Consider the following 25,509-nt stretch of genomic DNA (forward strand, 5'->3'; position numbering starts at 1 on the left):
GCCCAGCTTCGAGACTCCTATTCTGTCCCAAACCTTGAAACCCGCTGTTCAGAGGGACAGGTAGATGGCATCCTGTCCATCGCAGCACCGTCCTCCAGGCCTGAAACACCACCCACGTTATTTGAGGAAGGTCTTGAGGATATCGCTATCCCGTATAGCATATCAGTGAGGTTTTCAAAACCAATCAGAGAAACTTCCATTCAAAGACAGGATCCTCCCATCTCCCAAGCACCGAATCATTCACCACCAAGACATGCGCAGCTCAGTAGTAGAGCCAGATATAAGCCATTGTCAGGCCTACATCGAATGTGGACTTCACCATTTATCAAAGGAGATTCTGGGGGGCTTACGGGCCCATATACATTTACAAGCCTTGGCCGTGATGGTGTCAAACCAGGATAGAAAAAGGACAATTTTGGAGGGTGTATAATAGCCCTAGAAGGACCATATATAGAGCCACTCAACCCAGCAGATTGAGTGACAGTTTGGTCCATCTATCCAAGTCCTCTTGAACTGCACAACCTAAGGGTTTGAGGTTAAATCTCCAAGCCAAGTCAGGCTCATGGATCCCCAGGGATTGGAAGCTCAGGCGGTTGAAAGTAAGGTCGGATGCCAGATTTCATCTCCTCTGTCTCATCGCAGATGGACCAGAAGAGATTTAGTCAATTTTACCTTGAATCCTGAAGTGGACCCGAAGAACTACTTGGCAGGATCCAGTCCTTGCTGGACTATTTGGGGGGGTCCAGTCCTTAACCAGTCAAAGAGATCATTCACATTCCACATCAGTACTGTAAAGCTATTCATGGTGGCCTATGCAGAAGGGTGTTTGTAAGATTCCATATAAGAGTGGACGGAACTCATGGAATTTGACTCTGCGGAATTCCACGGAGTTACATGAAAAGACTGTGAGATTTTGTGGAGTTCCCCCAACAAGCAGAATGAATCATGTTGTGCTGTGCGCTGTGATTTAGCGCCGGGAGCACGTTCCATGCTGAACAATCAGCGTGAACTGTACCAGTTGGCATGCCAGAGGACACACCTACTCGCGTAGATTTTCTACTTGAGCAGCAGCCTTCTGCCCACAAATGGTCAATGACAACCGTGACCACCCACGTTTGGCAACCAGATGTCCTCCTAGCGACAGAAAATCATGCTAGGGGACACCAAAGGGGACACCAAATCTGGCTTGCAATTGCCAACTAACCGTTCTGGAGCAGGGCACAAGAAAAAAGTCTGCAATGCAGCAACTGGGGACATTTGACTGGAACTCTGCATTACAAGAGTAAAGTGGAGTCACCAAAAATCTGCCAATTCCACCGGCGGAACAGAATATTTCACCCACCCCTAATTATAGGAGTATGGAAGATGACCTCATGCCACTGCAAATCTCAGGTGACTAGTTTCCCCCTGGGTCTCAGCCGTGGGAATTTAAAGTATGTAGGGCAGGTGCAATGGGCGTCCTGAAAATTGAAGGCAAAGCAAATAGCATACCAGTTCAACCAATTCCCCATCCCTCATCTCCCTCTCCTTACTTCTCCCCTCTGTAGAAGCATCTGTTGCTCAAACTTGTTTCCTGAATTGTAACTGGGCGGCAACAAAACCATCTCATGGGATACCCTCTTGCCTTCTTGGCTGTCAAGGGCTTTGTTCAGGATGTAGTGGTGATGGTGTGCAGAAGTTCAGTATGGCCAGTTTAGCCATTTTGCACAGGAGAGTTAATGGTCCATCCCCGATGGAGGGGTAGCCTCCCTATTGACCACAGACAACAAAGGGGTCTGTATGATGTTCTCCTACTTCTCCGAGTTTGAAATAGCTGGCATCCCCAGGTGGCCCTGATATCCCATGTGGGAGTGCTTCCTACTCCTAGGTTCCAGCTGTCTATTGCATGTCTCCGCTTGGCTGCTGTGTCCTGTGTGCTCTGGCCATCACAAGTGTCTCTGTTCTGTTAACCTGTCCTAGGCCTCCCCAGGCTGTCAAATAAGTGTGATCTGCCTTTGTGCACCATTGCAGCCATGCTGGGAATAGGAACATATACTGTAGACCCATGGCTGGTCGTTTTATTTGAATGTGGAGCGTGTAGTCCAGAAATATCATCCAATGGTTGGCTTGGTATATAAGTTGTCCTTTCAATCATTCCCCTGGCAGGATAGCGGTCCTTTCACAGTAATTAAGAATTTTGCCGATCAAAGGTCGGGGTGGGTGGGGGTGCCGGCGGGGCTTTCTGGGCCAGTTACCTGTGTGCAATTTCAACAATGAAGATAAGAGGATTTTATTGCCTCAAAAAACCCATGGGAAACAGCAGATCCTGTAAAATTGTAGGGATGATGCTGTTAATCATAACATTATAAGTATTAGATGGCCTGTTAGTGTGTTTACTGTCTTCTGTGGGAAATGTTTCAGATTTTATTAATAGCAATGAATAATGTGAACATGAAACAATTGTCTACAGTAGTGTAAAGAGTAAAGGCCCCAATACTATGTCGGGCGGTAGGCCATCCAACTGCTCATCATTGGCTGTCTGCTCAACATCTGAGGCATCAGTCTGACCGCCGTATTAGGATATAGGGGTTCTGACCGATGACTGTGGAGGGTGAAAGAGGGCAGATTTTGTACAGTAATTAAGGCTAAGAGGTGTTGAATTTACATACCACATTAAGGTAGAACAATTGAGTCTTTTATTACTGACATAAATAATTTGACTCATTAGACTCATACGTTTTTGGCGGAACCAGGACTGAAGATCTGGATATTTAGGTTAAGAAGAGGCTTTGGTAGGGCAGGTAAATGGTTGAGTAATTTTGGTTGCAGTGTTTGTAAATCAGTTTTAACACCTATGATTTGTGCAATTATTCTATTCCTTTTACTAAAATTGTTAGAGTGTATCATTATTGGACATAATACTGGGACTAAGAGCATTGATAAATCAAGAAAGAGAAAAAAATCAGTGGAACTGGAAAAGGATGACTATAGGGATCCAATGAATCAACAATTAAAGAAGATCAAGGAGGATGTCCGAGTATCTAAAAAGATGGAGGTTTCAACAAACAAATGGCTGATAATAAAGTTTATGGATGGTGTCATTGTGAATATATAAAATCAAAAGGGGGAGGTTGTTAGAAAAAAATTATTTGTGCAATTTTAGGTGTCAGATGACTTGTACAAATTAGAAACGTTATTGACACATACGGTCGTAATAGATTAATTAATGCAAATGCACTTGAAAAAGTTGATTAGAAGTGTGAATATTATTGTATTGTAGTTAGGTCCCATTTTCATGCAAGACTCCATTTGCATAGAATGGATATAGTTTTTAATGTTCTGCTCATTTTGCTCCAGCACATTTTCCCTCCCAACCACAGACCTGCTGTGAATTTTTTCTCGTTATTGTTTTTGCAGAGCCTCCTGTGCTGTGACATAAAAGGCGAGATGAGCTATTGTTTGATAAATGTTTAATATGTGTCGCACATCTGTGTAGTAAAGTGGCTGAGGAAGCAAGTGAAAGATTTCTCTTACCTTAAGAAATGGGTTAGTGTTAAGATGTTTAAATTATTACAAAGTGTTGTTTGACTTGCCTGTGTAATCTAACCATTATCATACCATGCTTGACCGGCAATTTTGCTAATTGTTATGCATAGATTGTATATAGAAACCCCTGGTTATGAAGGTTCAGGGACAACTTCTTAATTTCCTCCTGAGACCCTCCCTGATTAATTTTAGATTTTCTTTTTCTCCCTTAGGATGCTGACAGTACTCTTTACGAGTTTGACACTTAGATTCTGCAGAGATTTAGTTGCCTAAAATAGGATTTTATTATGATTTTATGATTTTGTGTTCTGTTTATGAGCTTTAATGGCAAGCTATGCATTTTTCTGTATTTTGTATTTACACAATTCTGCAATAAATCTTTTTTTTTTTTTTGTTTAAGAAATTTTTATTAGGCAATAAAGAGTGATACAAGAAATATGTCATGAAAAATTAGGAGAAAGTACATATGAGTGTAATAATAATGAAAGACATCAATCTACAGTAATTTATATAGAGAGGAAGAAAAAAGAAAAAGGTATGGACAGATAGAAAGGAGAGAGGAAAGGATCAGAAAGGAGAGAGGAAAAGGGAGAAAGCAGAAGACAGAAAAAGAGGAGAGAGGAGGAGGAGAGAGATGAAAGAAGAAAGAGGAAGAGAAAAGGAGGGATCATGAGGGATGAGAAGCACGCAGTAGGGGGGGGGGATTGGAAGAGAGGTATGAAGTAAAGGGAAGCCATAATAAGTCAGATTTAATTTTCAAAGGAACAGAGGTAGAAGAGGCAATAGAAATTCTATGTTCGTCACAAATATAATTCCACCAAGTGTGAACCGAGAGTTTCGAATTATCTTTCCAACACGATAACACAACTTTAAATGCAAGAGCAATAAAAAGATCTAACAGTTTAGCAGAGGAAGGTGTAATAATATCAATATCATCAGCTAAGGAACCTAAAAATATGTTTATAAAGGACAATTGTGAAGAAAAAGATAACATTTTCATGCATATATTCCAAACATTAGTCCAGAAAGATAAAACTGGGGAACAATAGTAAAGTTGGTGTTGGAGGGTACCAGGAACTGTGGAACAGGACCAACACAAAGGAGAAGATGTTGGGGAAAATTTATGAATAGTAACCGGGGTAATAACAACTCTGTGATATATAAAAAGTAAGGATTGGGTAATGCGTGCAGCAACAGAAACTTTGAAGAGGCGAGACCATAAACGATCCCATAACGCAGTGTCAAAGGAGACATCCAAATCATTTTCCCAAGCAGTCTCCACTGTAGACTTAATTCGGACAGAGCAATTAGATAGTAAGAGCGAATACACAAGAGCAGCTTTGGGTTGTTGGGAGGAGAAGAGAGGGTAAAGTGGAGTGAGAGGAGTGAAAGAAGAAAAGGAATCGGAAGGAGAGGATAATGAGGATAGATGAGACTGAATAGCAGAGTTTATAATAGAGTATTCAGCAAGAAAAGAAGAAGGTAAGTTAAACTTAATTTGTAGATCTACAAACGAGAGGAGATTAGAATCAAGAAAAAATTGATGTACAAACATTATGTCCTTTTCTTTCCAGTGTTTAAAATAGAATGATTTACCTTTATATCTGAGAAATTTGTTGTACCAAACTACAGATGATAGAAAACATTGAAGCGGGGAAAGGGAGGAGGAAAAAACACGTTGCAATGTAGATTGGCAATATTTCAAAATAGGATATTTGGATATAAAGGTACAATTTGTCATGAAAGGAACATGTTGAAATGAGAAATCCTTCAGAAAGGAGCGTTCCAAGAGCACCCATTTAGGAACAGGAGTATCAAGGAAATCATAAGCCAATGAGAAGGATTGTTTAATAAGGAAGGCAGAATGGTAAGAGCAAAAATCAGGGAAACGAACACCACCCTCATTTTTAGGACGTATTAACTTATGTAATCCTATGCGGGGATGTTTATTGGTCCACAAAAATTTTGTACACAATGAATTGATACGGGAAATATAGGATTTAGGAATTTTGAAAGGGAGCATAGATACTGTATATAAAACATGAGGGGTAATCATCATTTTGATGGTGTCCAATCTGCCCCACCAAGAAAGAAATAAGGGAGACCAAATCTGTAAAAGTGATTGAATTTTGTTAAGTAACGAATCAAATGTAAGTTTAAGGGTATCTTTTAGAGAGGAAGAAAACCATATACCGAGGTATTTGATTTTAGATGGGCACCATGCAAAATCAGTGTTACTGAACATATATTGAAAACACAAAGAATTAAGGGGAAGCACTTCAGTTTTGGAGAGGTTGAGCTTATATCCCGATATAGAGGAATATAACTGAACTTCATCTAAAAAGGGCGGAAGGGAAGATTCAGGGTTAGACATGTATATGAGGACATCGTCAGCATACGCTGAGAGTTTAGCTTCAATAGAAGAGAATTTTAAACCAGTTATATTAGGGTTGGAACGAATACGTTGCAAAAAGGGTTCAAGGCAAAGGATAAATAATAAAGGGGAAAGGGGACATCCTTGTCTTGTGCCTCTTGTTAAAGAGAAAAATCTGGAAAATTGGTTATTAACAAAAATACTAGCACGAGGGGAAGAGTAAAGGAGTTTAACCAATGCTATAAACTTTGGACCGAAGCCAAACCAAGTAAGGGTTTGAAACATGTATTGCCAATTAATACGATCAAAAGCTTTTTCAGCATCTAGGGATAGGGCCGCCAATGGGATTTTGACATTTTTACTATAAGAGAGGACATTGGAAAAAAGACGTGCGTTATCAGCAGCAAGTCTGCCCTTAACAAACCCCACCTGATCTGTATTGATTAAGCGAGGTATAACAGAATCAAGGCGAGAGGAAAGAATTTTAGCAAAAATTTTACAATCATAATTAATTAAAGAAATGGGGCGGAAATTTTTACATTGGGTATGATCCTTATCAGGTTTCGGGATGATGACAATGAGGGCGTCTAAAAAGGATCCAGAGGCCTTAGTATCAGAGATAAAAGAGTTAAATAATTGAAGGAGTTTGGGAGCAAAAAAAGAATGAAAGGCGGAATAAAATTCAATCGGTAGGCCATCAGGACCAGGGGCTTTTGATTTTTTAAGGGAGTGAATGGCTGAGGTAATCTCTTGGAGGGTAATTGCACGTTCTAGGTGCGAAAATTCATCAGGAAGGGCTGGGGGAGAGGGAAGACCGTCAAAAAAAGTTGTTAAGTTGGCATCTGTAGGATGAGTATCATCTGTATATAAAGCTTGGTAGTAGTTGTGGAAAACTTCAGCAATATCTTCATCAGAGGTGACCAGCTTATTGAGTGAGTCATTAAAAATTGGGCCAATAGCTTTACGTTCCGATTTGATTTTCAAGTAGTTGGCCAACATTTTGCCTGCCTTGTTCTGACCCCCATGGTATTTAGATTTTATTTTAAGAAGTGTATGACAAGCTTCATTGGTTATAATTTTATTTAGGTCAGTTTTGGCCAGAATCAGGTCCTGAAGGGCAGATGGGGATTTGGAGGAGAAATATGTATGTTCAAGGGTTTTAATATGTTTAAGTTGGTCTTCATACTTTTGCTTGTTAAGCTTCTTTTTGGCAGAAACATAGGAAATCGTAAAAGCACGAAAAGAAGCCTTAAAAGCATCCCAGGTGTTAGGAATGGAAGTGTCGACGGGGTTATTAAGGGAAAAATATTCATTAAAAAACTCAGTACATTTTTTCATGAAAGTGGCATCTGATAAAAGAAAAGAGTTAAATTTCCATCGACTAAAAGTGGAAGGAGTAATGGATAAATGCAGGGTAGTGTAGACCGGTGCATGGTCAGAAATAAAGATAGAGCCAATAACAGATTTTTGAAGGGAGGGAAGGAGGGACTTACTAACCATAATATAATCAATCCTTGAGCGTGTGTGGTGAACATTAGAAAAAAAAGTATATTCAAGTAAATCAGGATTACACACTTTCCAAGAGTCATGCAAAGGTCGAGAGGCAATGGCAGATTGAAAGGCCTTATGGGTTTTATCAGGTTGAAATTTACTGGAAGACAATCGGTCTGAAAAAGGATCTAGCCATTGGTTAAAGTCACCAGCAACGATGAAATTAGGGCAGTCAATGGATGAAATAAGCAATTTAATGTCTTTCCAAAATTTGGGGTCTGGACGAATAGGGCCATAAATATTTAATAAGACCATCGTCTTGTTCTGAATAACAACCTTTGCCATTGCCCAACGACCTTCATCATCATTTTGAGAGGAGATAATTTGAGCATTCAAAGACTTATGAAATAAGATAGCAACCCCCCCTTTTTTGTTGACCGCAGGAGAAAATACAACTTGACCCACCCATTGTCTTTTCAATTTAAGGGAATCAATGTCTGAGCAATGAGTTTCTTGAAGAAAGGCAACCTGTGAATGAAATTTGGTTAAGTGAGACAATACCTTCTGACGCTTGACAGGATGACCAAGACCACGAACATTCCAAGAGACAAAATTACACATGTCAGATGAAGGGAGGAATGGGCGAAGAGTGGATGCAACACACAGCAAGGAGATCACTACATAGAAAGAGACAAAAAATAACGGTTAAACTTCTGGGTAAGGTAACGCTCATTTCAAGAGGGGAAAGAAAAGTCAAGTAGCATGGGAAAAAGATATACAGACGTAAAGAAAACAGCAGAGGTAGCTTAAGAAGAAGGAAGCAAGAAGAGAAAGTGAAGAGAAAAAAAGAGGAAAGAGACAGAAAGATGGAAAGATAATGAAGAAACAGACCAAGGCATACAGGCTTGATCTGAGAAAAAAACAGTAACCAAACCATGCGAGACGCGGTTACACCAGGGAGAGGACATGACCCACAAGCAAACCAAATACGGACATATGAGAAAGGGTATATACATGGATGTGAGAGAGAGGGTACTGGCAAGGTAGAAAGGGGATACACGATAAGAGCGGATATATGACTTGGAGGAGTGATTTTAGAAAAGGAGAAACATTGAAAAACGAAAAGGCATTAGCTGGCAGTTTCCATGGTAGAAGGAGTGATACTCATCAAATAGTCTCGAAGTTTCTGAGGATCATCATACGACTTGGTACGCCCATTGTGTGTGATCTTGCAGAAACAGGGATGAAGAATTCCATATTGAATATTGAGTTGGCGCATCGTAGGACGAAGGTTCAGGAATTCCTTACGACGAGCGTTGGTAGCCGAAGAGAGGTCTTGAGAAATGAAGATGTTGTGACCAGACCACTGAAGGCGACGTTTGGCCCTGGCAGCTTTTAGAACATTCATGAGTTCGGTGAACTCCAAGAAGAGCATGATAATTCCACGTGGTTTGGTTGCGTTGGAGTTGATACGGCCAAGACGATGTGCTCTCTGGATGTTGAGTGGATGAGTCGATGGGGAGAGTTCCAAAAGTTCCTGAAGAAGTTTTCGAATAAAAGAGACCATGTCGGACCCCTCCAAATTTTCCGGAACACCATAAACGCGTAGGTTATTGCGTCTATTTCTATTTTCCAAATCCTCAGTGTGTAATTTGAGTTTATGGATTTCTTGTTCCAAAAGTGGAATCTTGGTTGAGAGGTCTTGGACATCGCTGACACGTTGCTCTAAGTTCAAAACCTTATTTTCCATGACGACCCATCGTTCCTCGATTTGTTGAAGCTTAGCGTTGGTAGCAGACATAAAAGGTTGAAGACCTCGCACCTCCTCAAGGATTGAGTCAAGAACAGGATTGTTCGAAGTGTTAATGGGGGAGGGAGGATCATTCTTTTGCCTTTTAGGTTTTGTTCCTGTTTGCGACAGTTTCGGCGAAGTAGAGAGATTCGCCATAATGCAGGCTGATGGAAGGAAGCTGTGACCAATGCTGCTGTCGACAATAAAATATAATGTGGACGCCCAAATGTAATAGGTGCACACCTTGTGGCAGAAAAAAGAGGGCACTGAAAGGCACTGTTAATCAGTGCGCAGTTGAAAAAACAGCCACACGAGGACAAACAAGAGGCATTCACTGATTTAAATAGTTGACATTATGGCAAACCTTCATGGCGTTATGGAGTGTAGAGTCAAAGAAATGTAGCGCCAAGCCATTCACCAGGCATCACAAACAACGCATTGAGGCAGTGGAAACATATCGATGTTCCTTGGAGAACAAAGGAACAAGAAGCGTGTAGTAACGCTGAGGTAAGAGTCAAGTGTGCGAGCAAAACATACATAGCACGTCAAATATGGCATGAGAAAAAATGGCGGCACCTTCTCCTGACAGAGAGCGCAGAGTTATACAAGAGCATAATGAGGAGGTAACCAAAAAGGCCAGGAACAGCAACAAAAAAAAAAAAAAAAAGACGTCATGTAGTGCAGAATATGGGCAAAGTTGAAGAATAATGCCCAGTAGAAGGAAGGGAGATGCAGCAGATATCAAAAAAACGGCAACACGGGCGCAGCGCACAAAATGGCGGCCGCCCGCGCTGCGTCTGAAGGAAAGATTACCGCTGTGCATTCAACGTCCTCCTTGCACGAAAACCACCTCCAACGGCTGCATCTGGGTCGCGTTGCCTTCCGCTGTCCACGGAGCCGTTTCCGATGGCAAAAGAGCAGGATATAACGCTCTCACGGCATCGTTAAAGAAAGTCCGTCACGGAGCTCACGGGAAGAGCGTCTTCTCCGTCCGGCGCGCAAGCCACGCCCCCCTGCAATAAATCTTTTAAACTTTATTTGGATCTAGAACTCAGTTATTAAAAGCCCTAGCTTCTAATTCGAATGTTTTTGTTGATGGGGAGGGAAGTCTCTTGCCACCAGATCAACATAAGATCCCGGAACTAAACTGCCTAAGGTCAAAATTGGGGTGCATAATAGATTGGGATTCTGAAAAATATTGGGGTTCGGCTCCCACACATATTTATGATACTTTTTCACCAAGACCCTCATTGCAAGGTTTATGGAAATACCAGGAGATCGTGCAAACAGTATTTGTGCCTAATCTCTTTCTAAGATGTGAGGCATTACGACACAGATATGTTTACTCCCTATGCACATTTCCCTCGGTAGCAGCTACCTAGCTAGCTGTTCATTAATATTCAAGCTGTCCGAGCATTGCAGTCTAAGTGAAGAACATGTGTTTAAATGGGCAGTGACTTTCTTTGGTGTTAGCCACAGTGCTCAAGCTATGAAATAACGTGCTAATGGGATCCATGCATGTTTTATAAGTATAAGGCCTTTGGTGAGGGGATGCCATGTGGGTGTGTGCTTGAAAGGGAGCAGATGATAAAAGATCCGCAAAGAACTAGTAATTGGACTCACTATAGTATCATCTATACATTACTATACATTATTTGGAAATATCTATAGGCAAAATGAGACAGTGCATACATTTTACCCATGCCATGATATTTCATTAAATATCCATGTGCATGTTGAATCGAATACTGGTAATTCTGAGATGACTAATGTAGGTGAAGCAGAGACCTCACACAAGATTTCACATAATATGACGGGTAGTGAGGCCTTTTTCGTTGTGCCTCCCACTGTTCTTGTGAGCCAATGCCTTATACTCAATTCTTTAAAAGTATCATCACATTGCAGCTAGCTAGATTAATACATACGGACAGAATGAAAGATTTGATGCATAACGTTATTTGGTATAATACTTCACAATCTGACACAGAATGTCAGCATCTGCTTGTGACAGCTAGTTATGATGATTGCAAAACCAATAAATCCTCACTTTTCTATGAATGACTATATTGGAGGCTCCCATCACACATCACAGGAAGGAACTGCGTGCTACTTGCTCCTTTGACAGGTACAGCAATGAAAAGTAGGTGGAAAAGGTCTCCTGTGTGTCTTGAACCCCAATCACCATATGGAATACCTCATAACGTTTTTATTTTCACTTGAATGCACTTTCTGACTACCGTAAAGGTTGTTGGTTGCACCAGGTTTATTGATGCTCAAGGAAAAATACATCTGGTCTTTGTCACCATAATTGAGTGTGAATGGTTAGTGGGTGTCTTCAAATTGCAAGATTTCCTTCCAAGGGAAGCCTTTCACATTTCCTATTGCGTTTTTGAGTCACTAATACGTTTGCCTTTGTATTGCATTAGACAAGAGTTTGTTATTGTTGCTTCTTTCAAGATTTTCCTGTTTTTCAAATGCAATGAATTCATTTCTAACTCTCCTTGAATAGCTGTTTGAAGAGGTAATTGACAGATTCTGTGTCCAGGCTTTTTTTTAAACATTCATTTTAATGGTGTAAAACACAGAAGTCATATTGCACATCACAGCCCTTAGGAGTGTGTGCATCAACCAAATACATTGTAGGCTTTACACAGAGACTATAGCTTGCCCTGAGCCATCTGCCTCTTTGGCTCCCATGCTCCCACCATTGTCTACCCCCTTATACCATTGTTGATTGTTCCCTATACGTTGCCAAGCCTGCCATATTTCCTCCCACTTCTTGGGGAAGCCTCTTCTTTCACATATTCTCTTCCCAGTCTTTGACAATCAAAGTATCTATTGTGGAAACCAGCCCCTTCATGGCATACCATACTTTTGCCTGTTAAGCTTTTATTTCCAGTGGTATGAAGTCACCTTCCACCAGGAGAATGAGGCCCATATATATAGCCCATGTATAGAGCAATTGCTGTTTTTCAGAAACTTTGCTATGCATTTCAAAGGTTCTCTGGGAATCAGGCAGGCCCCAGATCCCTTCCACACATTCCAATATCCCTGCAAATATTGTTGACTTGGTGGGGAGAAGTGGACAACAAGGATATATATCTGAAATTCTAGGCTTTAAAACCACGGAGATCTCCTTCAAGAACCTCTAATGTGAGCTCTTCCAAGACATAGCCCGCAACACTCTATCATCGGTCCGTGCATGGCCGTTACCATAGCCAGACCTAAGAAGGAGAATACTAAATACAAGTGAACTTCTTCCTGTGCCATAGCCTTCAAATGTGTCATCACGATACAAGAAGAGAGGCCATCATGAGTGGGTGTCTAGTGGATTCATGGTGAAGCAATAACACATGACTAGGAAGGGTGTTAGAGTTAACAACAATGACAAATAGGTGTATTGAACTGTATACTCACTTCATTGGAAAATGTAACTACCTCTTTCAAACCCAGCCCAAAGATGGAGAGGCACAATTTTGTCAGTAATTTCAGTTTGAGCACATCAATAAATCCTGTCTGTATTACTACACCTGGATACCAGGGTTAACATTCAAATTTGACACACTATGTATAATGTATCCCATGAATACTTGTTGAAGTTCTGGCTGGGGGTACTGTGCAGGGGCTGCTCCCCCGAGCATGATGAGGACAATCCCCATGCACTGTCATTGGGGACCTTCAGTTCATAAGTAGTCCCCACAATGTGCTGGAATATATTCCCTAACACACCCTAGTGCGTAGGGAGGCGTCTACCTGTGTATATTGTGTTGCATGTATGGTTACGTTGTTATTATCAGTATTTAGGTTGTCTTTGAGAGGTTGGGGGGGAGTGGGAAATGGGTAGTATTTCCAGTGTATATGCTTCACATTCACCACATTGAATAGGGTGAGACCATTGAAGGTGCATACCCCTTGCACAGGTATTTAACCACACAGAGGGGAACTCTTCATTAAAGTTCAACTCTAATATCTATAGTTATCCCACATAATCTAGTCTAGCACTTCCTATTGGAGAGCAAGAAAAATCTTATAGCTCTCCAAAAAACTCATGTATGAAAAAACTATGATACGTTCTTTTGACGCAAAGACTACCCCATACCATTCCTCTCCGCTAATACTAATCACAATGGCGTTGCTTCATGTTCCATAAAGCCTTGCATTTTACATGCTTCAGCAGAAAAAATGGGAAAAGGCCATGGGTCTTTACATGGATCACTATATTCACACTACTTGCATCCAGTATGGGACAAGACACCTTTATATAAACCTTCTAATCATTCTAGTGTGGTGTGTAAAGGGTGATACAATTCTTATGGAGAAATTCAGCCAAGTATGGAATCCCCTAATTGATTGCTCAGGAAAGCACCCCCCTTCATTAGGGGCATTGTGCAGTGCCTTAAAAAGGACTTAGAGATGAGTGAAGTAACCTCCAGCAGGACACTTCATTGCGCATAACACATGCACTTATGAAGAGATGAACTTCTAGCTAGTAGCACAAGGATGTCTTTGTTGAAGATGCCACTACAAACCGCAGGTCGGAACCCTCGCTCCTGATTCATTCCTGGACAGCAGAATTATAGATTTATCCAGACTAAAGACGCCTTGCATTCAGATACGCCGACTTAGACGGTTCCCCGTATCTATACTTACTCACGATGTTCCAACCGTTCCCTTGAATTTATTGCTCCACGACGACTGGGTACTACCTTGAACCAGCGCCTACCTGAAGCCCAGCACTACAACAATCCGTCAACCCTGTCCGGAAGAGGATCTCTAATAACTGTGGATTGAAACGCCGTCGACACTGCAGCGCAATTGTTTGGCGCATTACAACATTTGGCTCATAACTGTGTTCTAATGTATTCTAAAATAACTTGAATTTATCAATTCTTGAGCCACCACTGTATATAACGTTGTCACCTTGCGCCGTCCACGCTGTTCACCCCCTTCACTTGCGTCGTCACCTTCACTTGTACATATCACCTTGTCACCAAGTGCTTAATTTGGGTTGTCACATGATTTTTCGTGTACAGTGCTGCTTTCCAACTGTTTTCCCATGTGTAATTATCCCAAAAAATTGGTGTATTACAAGCCATGTACTAACAAATTGAGCCTTCTTGTTTTCCTTCAGATGTAATGCTTTTTGCATGCACAACTTAATTGCCTTTCAACTGTTACCTATTGGGACATTGTGCTTTATATATACTTTATACCCAGTCCCAGTTCGGTCTATGGGTCCTACTCCTGTTCTTATTCATTAAAAAGGACTAAGAGATGAATGAAGTAACCTTCAGCATGACACTTCATTGCGCATAACACATGCACTTATGAAGAGATGAACTTCTAGCTAGTAGCACACTGAAGTCTTTGTTGAAGATGCCACTATCAAATCTATAAAGATTGCACACCATGGACCAAGCCTATTAACCTTAAACGTGGGACATAACCCCGCTTCGAGAGAAATGATGAAAGCTTCAACCATCACTCCTAAGAGATCTGTACTCAAGGCCAAAATCAGCAACCAGTTTGAGGACTATTTTTAACCTAAAGAAATTGAGGCAGTGGAACGTAGAGGGAACTGGGAAACATTCAAAATGGTAAGGAAGGGTAGATGTATAGGGGTGTGAGAAATGTGGTTGTTGGTATGAACCCTAGTCAAGCAATAGCCGCAATCCCTTACATTGTCAACCACAAAACATCACTAAATGAACCTGTGCTTATCCCTGGGTAGCTTGGCACAAACAGCAGGCAGGCCTAACTTAGAGGTAATGTGTAAAGTATGTATGTAGCACACAAACATATAGTTAAAACACACACAAAAAAAATCCCACACCAATTAAAAATAAAAAGAGTACATTTTAATATATTATTAACAAAAACGTAATCAATCGAACCGGAGTTAAGAGTTTTTTTAAGTTTTTCATAAAAACTAGCACCTTAAAGATCAAAGCACAAACTGCAGACATCTAGCCGTGCCAGATTGTGTCAAAGTAAAAAAATATGGCTGACTGTGATGGAACACAGTTCGGATACAAGAAGTGAATTGGGCCCAGTCAGCGCTTACCTTTAGGACTTAGAAAAACATTTGAGAAAAAATTTCTGAAACGGAAAGTTCCGTGGGGCAAGGCTGCAGGAAGTGTCCAAGAAGGGAGTATCATAATCAGGGTGCCTTGGGTTGAGGCCGCCCTGTAGATTTCTATGTTCAGACGCAGGCTATTTTTTGGAAGTCGAAAACCATCAGCGAGACGAGGCAGAAGGCGGTAGCCAAAGACAGTTCCAGGGCTCAGAAGCCCTCTGGCAAAAGGACAGCAGAACAGGATTTGAAGCTGTGGAGAAGAACAGAGTGGGAGCAGCTGTGAAGTCAATCCAACCAGAGATGTACCTCAAGCGGAAAGGTGAGTAGGCTGGTCCTGGTCTCCTCCTGGTTCTCACAGCAGTTTTTGGCCAAATACTTTTTAAGTCCTCAGTTTTTTATTTTGGCCATCTGGGTACCGTAAGCACCACAAATAAGTATCCAGGACTTATGGGACATCAGTTGGGGGTTCATGACTCACTCAGGCTAGTTACAGTTGTGAGTTCAAGATGGTGGGAGCATTTTGTGTCCCTGTGTCTCTAAACAGGAGGCCAGCAAACTATCCCTTGGCAGCCTTGGGTTCAAGTGAAGGAGCATAGCTCAAAAGCATGGCTGGTCTCTGGGTATAACAAAGCAGTTTTGCAGAGTGCACAGAAGACCACAGCAGGAGGCAGTCCTCTGAGAGTCCTTCCACAGGTCCAGGAATGAACTTAAGAATGGTTCTGAGTTTACTATTTTTTTTTTACTTGGTGCCCTTCCTTGTAGAAAAAAGGTTCTTTGAAGCACATGGAATTTCCAGACCCCACTGACCTGGCTCCAAGCTGGCTGCAATGACAATGTGGAGTTGACAGGTCCTTTGTGTGATGGCAGAGGGCAACCTATACAGTTGCAAGTGGGGCTGTCCACAGCTCCGCCCCTCCATCCTGCCAGCAGATGTCCCATTCAGGCACAACTAATCCCCCTATTCTGTGACTGTCTTGGAGGAATTCACAAAGTCTAACTGTCAGTTGCACCTAGTCATGTGACCCAAAACAAGCTGCAGGCACAAAAGGGCAGGAACATAATAACTTTCTAAAGAGTCATTTTCAGAAATGTAATTAAAAATGCAACTTTGTAATTTAAGATGATTTTTCATTACAATTTCATAGATACCAAACATGAACTGTCTACCTAGTCCTACTCAAAGGTCAGCACTTTTTAAATATATTAAGGCAATCCATTGGTACCCAATGGGACAGGTAGGCTTCACAATGGTGAAAACCAAGTTTAAGAGTTATTAATTACTGTGGCATGTCAAACCTTTTGATTAAATTACACCAGCCCTATAGGTTACCAAAGGTCTGTCGTTGAGGGGACATATATGCAATAAAAGTGGAATTTAAGGCTTCACAAGGGGGTTACAGTGCCAAGTCGATTTGATAGTTTAAAACTGCATTCAGGCTACAATAGCAGGTCTGGGAAATGTTTTAATGTGCTACTTAAGTGGGTGGCACAAAAAGGGCTGCAGACCATCTTTTAGCATTTCATTTACAGGCCCTGGGATTATAGTATACTACTCTACAAGAGACTTAAGTAATTTAAGTATGTCAATCAGGTGTAAGCCATTGTAGGACTCATCTGGGGGCCAAATGGTATGGCAAGACCTGCCGCAAGGCACATAGTTCCCTGATAGCTGTTATCAAATCTAGGGTGACAACAGACATTAAAGTGGAGAGGGCAAAATACAAGAAAGTGCTACAGCAAGCAAGGACAGTATGGGATGACCAACGCTGGCTGGATCTGTATGAGGCTAGTCTCTCTACCAATCAGCTTAAATTCTGGCAGGTAGTGAAGTGGGGTGGGTCAGGGGACTTGCAAACCCCAGTTAACCATGTTCCTGCTGAGGTCTGGGTAGAGCATTTCTCGGCCCAGTTCAGTGACAGGGCGATGGGAAGTAATGCTATAGGGGAGAGTAACTTGTCTCCCACTCCTGTAGCTATCTATGAGTGTGTAGTTTTTAAGGAAATTGAGGCAGAGAACGCACTAAAGCAGGTCCAAAATGGTAAAGCTCCTGGTATGGACTGCGTTCCAGCGGACCTTTTTAAGTTTGATATGGAAAATTGGGTTCCCTACATAACGACTCTAGCTAATGCTATCGCCAAAGGCGTCAGAATACCAGACTCCTGGAACAGGGCGGAGATTCTCCCTGTTTATATAAAGGGTGACAAGACCAATGCGGGGAATTACCGCCCTATCAGCCTTATTGACGCCTTGCAGAAGGTAATTGCTAGAATGCTGTTGGGCAGAATTCAGCATTGGATGAGTGAAGAAAATATTCTGTCCCCACTCCAAGCTGGGTTCAGGGCTAACATAAGCACTGTCGACCAAGTGCTCAGATTTCTTATGATTTATTAGAAGACAGTACATTTAGGCGGAGGTACATTATATGCAGCGTTCGTGGATCTTAAATCTGCGTTCGATTTGGTCCCTAGAGAAAAAATGTGGGTAGCCCTAAGGAGAATGGGAATGCCCCCTGAATTACTCGAGTTAACCATCAGGCTTCATGAACAAAATTTTGCCAGAGTAAGATGGGGTAGCCAGGGCCAGGTGACAGAACCCTTCCCCGTGACCCGGGGAGTGAGACAAGGGTGTGTCCTGGCACCATCCTTGTTTTTACTCTTCATTAATCAAGTAGTTCAGTTCCTCTCAGTTACACCGACAGATGTGCCAGTTTTGGGTGGGACTAGGTTCCCCCTTTTAATTTTTGCCGATGATACTTTGATTTTGGCAAAAACACAGGTGGGCCTTCAGACCGCAATCAATAAGTTTGTGGAGTTTTGCAGTATAAATGACCTCGAAATCAATGTTTCAAAAACAAAATGTAAGGTCTTGACAAAGAATAAACCATTAAGGGGTCATGTAACCATGAATGGCACCACTTTGGAACAAGTAGGGGTAATGACCTACCTAGCAGTGGTCATAGACTACAGATTACGCGGGAAGGAGCAGATCGAGGCACTTAGTTTAAAATTTGCCCGTTTGTCAGGTTGTCTTGTTAAAGCGCAGCGCTGCTCCCAAACCAAAAGAGTTTTGCCAGCGCTTAAAATACATAACGCAAAAATAAGCTCAGCTATTCTTTATGGCTTGGACTTATGGGGAAATGTAGATGTCGCATCTCTGGATAAAATCCAGAATACGTTTTTTCGTAATTTGGTAGGTCTATCACCTTCGACACCATTACTTCCCCTTATGCTAGACATGGGTTGCCATTCCATTTAACATCAGGCCCAATATAGGATGGTAGCCCTGTGGAGACGTATCTGGTCCACACCAGAACTATATATGTATGCAAAAGAGATTCAGGATGTGAGATGGATACCAGGGTCAGGGAATATATCCTGGTTTAAAGCAGTGAAGGCTACACTTTTTAGAATGGGTCTGCATACGCAGTGGTCAAACCCGGGTCATCAGGCCTTCCCGTCAGAAAAAGAATTTAAATTATTGTTCTGGGCCACAGTAAAGGAAGACCTGGTCTCGCTTTCACAGAATTCTAACCTAACAGGTAGTTTCCTGGTCCATAAAGTGGTTCCGCATATTGAGACCTACTGGGACACCATTACGAAAAGTGCAGATAGGAAACTGTATCACCAATTTCGAGTTGGGACGTTGCCAATAAGAGAATTTAATAATAAGTGGCACAACCAACCTCCTCTGCACTGTCCCTGGTGTAGTGAGCAAAGGGAATCTTTAGGCCACTTTCTCTTTGCTTGTCCAGCTTATGGCGCACCACGCCGGAAATGGCTTAAACCGATATGCAAAAGGGTTAACACACGGGCGTGCGAAGAAGCGCTGCAAATCCTAAGATATAATACAGCAGAGTGCATGTCTATAGGTATAGCAAAATATCTTGGATGGGCTTGGACCATCAGAGCCAGACATCTACTAGGTGACAACTGAGAGAACTGTAACGGTAGTAATACACAAATATCAAACTGCCTATTGAATGAATTTTAATATTTCTATTAACTTTTCAAAAACCTCTTTTGATGTAATTTAATTGTTCTTTTATAGAAATATGATTGTCTATATTGTATCTCGTTTTATGATATTCACTTGTCGTACTGCATTATTGTATATATTTTATCTGTTGTCTTTCATGAAGAAATCTTCGAAATAAAGACGTTAAAAAACTGTAAGCCTATGAAGCCATGTTTAGGGGAGTAGGCACAAGTAATGTGCCACTGGTTAGCTGTGGGAAAGTGCACAGAGTTCTAAGGCAAACAAAAATGACTTTCAGCACAAAAATGGAGGTAAGTAGGCAAAATGGTTGGGGAAACCATCCTAAGGCTGACAGGTCTATGAAACAGTAATATCAGGCCTGAAAAAACAGGAATAGTCGAACCGTTCCCTTGCTCCATAAAGTCACGGTGATAAGGGGTAAACATAACATGATAGTGGTCAACAAGGCTTACATGAGACTGCTTTATCTTAAAAAGATCTCCTATTGGGGAGTGATTCAGTTCCGAACTCAGGAGACCAGAATCAAAACTAAGTTACTGCAAAACAATGCCTCCCAGATCATAGATCATGATTTACTTCATCAGTGGAGAGCTGAGAGGGTCTCTCTACTTCTGTTCAATTATTGAACATTGCTTGCTTTGTTTACAATTTTTGAAAATGCTGACATTTCCCTGTTTCTATTTACAGTGTACAACCCAGGAGGTTGTATCAAATGAGTACTCGTGGGCCAGGTAAGATACCTATAACAAATATTTATCTTTGAAGGTAACAATAAAAAGGAAACAATAACATACATCTTTTCACTTAGAACAATGATAATACGTTACTAGAAACAATAGACAAATCATATCAATAAAACATTTTTAAGAGCTCTATCCCCAAGACTATCAGAACTCTTCAATTGCTTCACAGAAATCTAAATAATAAATGATCCTGAGTGGAACTCATGAAGTTTCACCCAGCCAAATTCTTCACAACTCTGCGAGAATCCGTGGAATTCCACAAACAAGCAGAAATAGGCATGTCACGCTGCTCACTCTGTGATTTAGCACTGGAAGCCCATTCACTGTTGAAAAATGAGCACGAACAGCACCACTTGGCATGCCAGAGGGTGCAACTTCTCGAGTTGATTTTGCTGCCGCTCAAGTAGATTTTCTACTTGAGCAGCAGCTTTCTGACTGTGAATGGTCACGACCACTGGTGTTAAAGAAATCTTGCCAGGTGCCCTCCTAGCAGCAAAAAATCAAACTAAGGGACACCAAATATCGCTTGTGCTTGCCAACTTACCATTTTTGAGCTGCGTGGAACTCTTTGTTAAAAGTGTAATGCAAAGTGGCCAAAATTCTGCCAAATTCCTCTGAAGGATCAGAATATATAACCCACTCCTAGTAGTTACTCCCACTGTGGATGTGACCGCCATCTCCCTCATTTCTGAAGACTAGTAAAGACCCATGATGATGCCAATCATACTGGCCCATTGCCCTACTCAAACTTGTTGCAAAACTGCACACTAAGGTCAAGATCAACCATGACGAATCTTACCCTCCAGATTTCGTCCACCCAGATCAATTGGGAATCAATAAAGTCTGCAGTGTCCATGATGATATCAGACAAACTGTCAAGGTAATTGAAACAGTTAACAGAAAGGTGTTAATTGTGATCTTGGTGTCATTGAAGGCAGAAAAAATCTACTACCGAGTTGACTGGTGTTTTCTCCACAAGGTGCTCCATGCAATTGGATTGGGGCCCAGGTTCCTTTCTATGGCCTTTGTGAGCTACAATTAACTGACTTCTTGGATTACTTTAAACAGGGGCCTCTGTGGACCTTCTTTGCGGAGCTCCAAGGATATATGACAAATGTGCCCTCTAGCTCCATTGCTCTTTCCTCTGTGTACCAAACCCTTTTCGAGAAGAATATCAAATGACTCAGGACATCTCAATGACACTCTTTGTCCAAGATACCCTTAAAATATCCCTGTTTGCTGAATATATGCAACTTACCTTGTCATCCCCCAGAGGGGGATCCAACTCAAATCTTTTGAGAAAGTGTCCAATTTCAGGATTAAATTGTTAAGTCTGATGTCCAGAACCTGACACGTCCCCAACCAAAGGCGATCAGCCTGAAATCACTCTTTTTAGAAGGGCCACCTGATCTATCAGGTAACTCGGAATTAACTTTATACTCAAGACTACTGACCTCTGTAAGGTGAATATCCCATACCTGCTCTATAACATTGGTAACATCCTTAGGTGATGACCCTAGCTCTCCCTCTCCTGGATGAATTTGAATTTGTTTATTGTTTCAATTAATTAAACTTGTTAACAAGAGAAAAAGGCTGGTTGGAGAACACTCCGTTCAGACAATTTTTTGAACATAAATAAAACATGATCATTTCATTTAACGAAACTGTTAGTAATGTAAAAGACATAATCATTTCTTTAAACATTCTGGTGATTGCTAATTTAAGAAAAAAGGGGGACCGCAAGTTTAAAACTACAGTTTCTCTCTAGTCTTTGACTGAGTCATTATGTAATAGTTCTTTCACCTTGTGGGCAAATTTTGCTAATCTTGCTAGTTCCATTGGGATCTCCAGCTTAAAGAGAAGAAGTTTCATGGCATCTAAACAGGTGCCTATCCCATATATTAAAAACAAGGGTTTCAGTAAAATGTGCGTGCATTAAAAAAACAGTGACATATACAGACCATGTGTGCCATGGATTCCTCATACTGGTGACACAATCTGCAAGTAGTGACAACCTCTAATGTTTTCCAACGGCTGTTGATGTCTTTTATCAGTCAGTAGTATCATCAATCTCACTGACAGAATTTGCTATAAAATTGACTTATTCAGGGCAGAGTCAAGGTATGGTTGGCTCAGTTTATAGTGGAAGGAAATGGTTAATAGCCTGATGTTGTTGCTGGAGGACTCTAGTTCCTTCAAGTCCTCTTACATGGATAGCAAGCTAACTTATTTCTTTAAAACGTTTTTTAAGACTACGGGTTGATAAATAAAATCCTGCCAGTAGGACAAGTCAAGGTGTAAATCAGTGCAAGCAGTTAGCAGGCCGTTGGCCCACGAGTTGGTACTTTTCACAAAGATTTCCTTCAAGATTGCCTTCTTTGTGGTTGGGGGGGACAAACCGCTCGGTAGTACCAAACAAACGAGGCCCAATGTTCATAGCGCTGTTTGTTTAGCCCAAATTCAACTCGTACCAAGGTGTTCCGAGCATGGGCAGGTATATGAAAGATCTGTTTAAATGCCCGGCAATTGCCACATTCCAGGATGTTAATTGATGCTGCAGGAAATGCTAGTTGGCCAGTATGTAATCAAGGGGAGTAACTTGGCTCTTATAACCTTTCTAATGGCTCCAGTTGTCAGACTACTTAGTTTGGAATTCAGTTTGCAGAGGGCATATGTCACTGCCTAGGCTTTTGCTTCAATGGAAGCAGTGTATGGTGCAGAGTTCCCACTGCTCATGATGCCCTTGTTTTAGACCACAGTCTATGTAGGTTTCTTTGGTCACCGAGTTCGTCATTACTTTCACTCGTACCCAAGTTTCGGTGTAGAGAGCAGTGATTACTGTCAACAGGGTAATCGGAATCTCCCCAATCTCTCGTGGATGGGTAGAGCCAAATCACTCAAAATGAACATATTACGTAACATCCCATATGTGTTCTAAGTTCTCCTCATCCCATTAAAATTGAAATTATTTTGCATCATGAATAAAATATGCTTGATTTGTATGAGGGAGCAGTCACCCTCGAGCATTACATAAAAGCCTGTGGAGACCAACTGATAGAGAAGGCAAGGGCTGCTAGACGTCATCCTATGATATAATGAGTGCCACATACAAACCATGGTGGTCTATCCAGGAAAAAGACAAACTGTGGGCCATATGGAGAGGCACTAGCTGACAAAATTCAATGACACGTGGCTTTGGCCCCTAAGTAGGATAGACTCATAGACCTGATGATATGTATTTCAATACCACAATGATTACTACTCTCACAATTTAGGAAAGTGTGCAGACACCCAGGTTTCACCTTACTCCCTTCTCTTCATAGTGCTATTCACCATAACTCAACGTTTGACCCCAGATTCCACAATTTCTGACCTTTTTGAAAAAAGCCAAAAGATCCTTTATTATGTATCAACAGTACTTCAACCTGGAAGTTGTTGCATGCTACCACTATGCTTAGATACCAGGTGATGATATCAAAATAAAAAGAACAGTGACAAGAGAACTTACCCCTTGCAAAGGTCCACTTGCTGTCAGCTCGCAGAGCATAATCTCTGACATTTGAGGTATCCTGTTAGGGGCTCCCCAGTCCATGAGTAGGGCACATGTGAAGACATCATGGGGGAGGGGACAGTGATACCCCTAATTGACAGTGCAGGCTGATTTAACGTTACATAAAAAATGTTTGTCTAGCTTTCAGAGAAGTGAGGTCCATAACAAAATGTTGTATGATTGGTATTGCCATCCCGTGAGACCCCATAAAATCTTCACACAATGCTGGCAGGGCTGCAGACTACTTATGAACTTCAAACACAAATGGTGGACTTGTACTTTAATCAGGTCCTTCAAGGAGGAAATTCTACTGAACATGGAGAAGATATTAGGCTGTCCTATCTCAGATGATATTTCACATATTCTTTTAAGTCTGATATCATTTCTGCTAAAGTACTAATCGAACCCTGAGAAAATTCCGACTTAGAAATTCTAACATAAGAAAACCATACCTATCTTGCCAATGGAAAAAAAAAACTAACCCCATGAATGTGAAGTGTCAGCTCCAGCTTTGAATCTTAATTCCAATGGAGAGACTTACCTGTGCCCTCAGGTTGATTATAAAGACTTGAATTTATATGGGGACCGTGGATCACTTACCTCTCATTGAGCAACCCCACACTCTCACGCCTGCATAGACTGAAAGCTCTGAACAAGTTTTCGTACTAAACTGAGAGCAAAAATACTCTCAAGGAGCTCCCCGTGGAGTGTAAATGCAGTCTGTGAGGGGAATTCCACCCTTGTGATGGTGTGCATCATGACTCTTTGACCCTTTGTTACATGTTTGACTATGGGACCCAGTATATCCATTGGGTGTGGATATTTACTATTTTAATAAATATTGGTTGAACACAGGACAGCTGATCCTATAGTTCACTAGGACACAAACTGGACTGTTACAATTTCCCTGGCTGTTCCTGCCAGTGATCTCTGGCCCGAGCAAAGCTTCTGTGCTGGGGAAACCTTCTGCAATGTCCTTCAGAAGTGGTTGTGCCTCATAGACACACACACCCAACACCAGTAAGGAAGCGGAAATATATCAAGCAATTTAAAAGCCAGAAACCATCAGGTTTCAAAGAACATGGAGTCATGGACGCATGGAAAGGATGTCTATTTTCACCCATTTGCACATAGAAGTATGATGAGCATTTACACATGCCATAAATACCACTTCTACCTCCAGGTATGGAGAATGCATGTTCATTAGCCTGTGTGTGTGGGGGTGGTCATATCATATATAAATCTTTCTAACATGAATCCTTCTTTCTCACAAATGTGCTCTAGATATCAGACTTTAGCATTTTGTTACACCAAGGCCTTGTGAATTCACACCAAACTTTGCCTCATTTAGAGACTTTTGCTATATTCTGAATTAGTGAATATTTAACAGTAAGTCATGCATTTTACCTATTTGTTTAAATGGTCTAACATCAGCACAACACCATTTTGTTACAGAGATATATAGAGTAGGTAAGCCTGTAATCCCTATATCTGTCAGTCAATATTCCGTTGGTTACTAGACCTGTATTAAACCAAATGATCAAATAAAACAAAAAACAACTTAAATATCACATATGGAACTAGTTGAAAAATATTTAGAAATAATAAGGCATCTTAGGGGATAAGAACATAGTGTGTCGTTCTTTAGATGAGCAACAGTTAAAAACTGTCAGAGTCATTACATAACAGTTATATCATGAGGACATGAAAAAATGTTCACTTAGGGAACCGGATACAAAATATGGCAATTCCATAAAATACTACAATGGCGGGGACCGCGCGTACGCGCAGCGGGCACGCCAATTGCGTGCCAAAGGCAAGCCTGTCTACGCCCGTCCGGACCTGGACCGCACCCAGCGCCAGAACCACTGGACCCCGTCAGAGCCAGCCAACCCGACTGAGCTACAACGCCACCACCCTCCACGCACTCAACACCGGCCGACATTCAGCCTGCTACCAAGC

The sequence above is a fragment of the Lissotriton vulgaris genome, chromosome 4_1 (genome assembly GCF_964263255.1).
Source record: "Lissotriton vulgaris chromosome 4_1, aLisVul1.2, whole genome shotgun sequence".
NCBI classification, from domain to species: Eukaryota; Metazoa; Chordata; class Amphibia; order Caudata; family Salamandridae; genus Lissotriton; species Lissotriton vulgaris.